This window comes from Somniosus microcephalus, chromosome 16 (assembly GCF_052327205.1).
Source record: "Somniosus microcephalus isolate GS21.2 chromosome 16, FLI_Smic_1.0, whole genome shotgun sequence".
Lineage (NCBI taxonomy): Eukaryota > Metazoa > Chordata > Chondrichthyes > Squaliformes > Somniosidae > Somniosus > Somniosus microcephalus.
In genome coordinates this window covers 73,889,742-73,891,821 of record NC_141002.1, presented here as the reverse complement: position 1 = coordinate 73,891,821, position 2,080 = coordinate 73,889,742, and positions in this window count along the sequence as shown.

Sequence of the window (2,080 nt, the reverse complement as noted above, 5' to 3'; positions counted from 1 at the left end):
TAGAATTCTTACGCTTAAGAATCTTGAAAAATAGAAAAATTAAATTTGATAACTCATTTATAAATTAAAATACTCTTAAAAATGTAAGTTTATTTTTAGCCCTGTAAAAACATTTTTAAAACATTTTAATTTTGGAAAAAAATATTAAAGTATTTAATTAAATTGAATTTTAATGTTTTAGTGCGTTTTAAAAATGTGATCCCCACTCATACTTTTGACTGTTCTGACCCTACAGACCTGTCAAAAGTATGAAGGGGGATTCCCTTCTTCCATTGGTTGAGTTGGCCCACGTGATCACAGGGGCGCTTGCGAACCGCATGCGCCCCTGGGATACCTGGGCCTCTGCACATTTCCAACAAGAAAGGTCCAGGAGCGGAAGCCTCGGGATCTACGGAACCAACAGGTAGGTTCATAGATTTTTTCCGATCGGAGGCATCCGCCCGCAGGAAGCCTCTGATCAGAAATTCAGGGCCAACATCTTCGTGTCAGTCTGAAGCATAACATTTTTGCATTGACACTGCAGTGTGGTGTAAATGTAGCCTTGGAAAACCACTTATCTCTGCAAAATCGGATTTATTTTTTGCAACTTCTCTGGTGTGCACATTTGTGAAGATGTACGGGATCCAACTTTACTCAAGAGAGCAGGAACCTCACTCAAGGGTCCAATCTTTATAGCTTTAGAGTTAATTTTCCAAATTAAATGCCTCATCCGCTCAGAGCACATATTGGAAATTTGGGAGCACACCAACCCTGGGATTTCAACCCTTATTTTAAATGCTCAGAACATAAGTGCACACCAGACTGTCTGATATATGCTTTTGGCAGGTGAGGCTTCCTGCCAGAGTCAAAATTGGCAAATGGCTCCTTAAGTGTCAGCAATCTATCTGATGGTGAACAACACCACAGTTGAGATCAAAAGTGTTTTCATCTGATGTAAGCACACGTTTCAACAGTGGTCATTGGATAGCTAGAACAGCAAAAAACTTGCTGATTCTTTTTCCCCTCACTTGTCCAGGGAATGGAGGTAATTCTACTGCCCCAGTTAGAACAAAAGAACATAAGAAATAGGAGCAGGAGTAGGCCATTCGGCCCTTCGAGCCTGCTCCGCCATTCAATGAGATCATGGCTGATCTTCTGCCTCAACTCCATTCACCAGCCCTATCGCCGTATCCCTTGATGCCCTTACTAGTCAGAAATCTATCGACTTCTGTTTTGAATATACCCAATGACTGAGCCTCCATAGCCCTCTGGGGTAGAGAATTCCAAAGATTCACCACCATCTGTGTGAAGAGATTTCTTCTCATCTCAGTCCTGAATGGCCTACCCTTTATCCTGAGGCTGTGGCCCCTGGTTCTAGATTCCCCAGCCAAGGGAAACATTCTCCCAGCATCCACCCTATCAAGCCCTGTAATAATTTTGTATGCTGCCCTGACTGAGATCAGGGGTTAAACCTGGGATTTTCCAGGCTTTGTGTTAAACTGAGCAATGCCTTACCACTAAGCCTTTGAGGGTACCAGCTGAACCTCTTTAACACTATAGGGTAGAAATTCTGTATTATGCACTCCTGGGGTGGTAACGGTGCACCACGAGACATCCGTTTGACATGGTATTCAGGCCATTCCAGCATGACCCCAATTAATGTTGAATGCCCAGCTCATGCCCACACGATGACTTGCCCTGAGATCTCACACACAAGATAGGATTCTGGATCATTGCTGCAACAATTTAAAGAGCTGCAGCAGCAAAGTTTCAAATGGTTTATGCTCCTCCGCCCCATCCCTGCAGTGCACCCACTGATAAAACTATGGATTTGGATGTAAAAATGGAATTGCGACTCATGGCACACAGTTGAACAAAGAATGTACAAACAAGGAAAATGAGTGCACAGTTTTACCCGCCCCAAAAAGTCACAAATCATGAGGGTTGTAAATGCAGTGAACAAGACATTTTACATTGCAATGATGCTGAGCGATTAGCGTCTTTCAATTACTGTAACCAATTAGAAGGCCTAGCCACAGCCCTTCCTGTGTGTCAGCAACCACAAAAAAATGTTCATGCCTTTTTTTTTTGGCAATGTTTT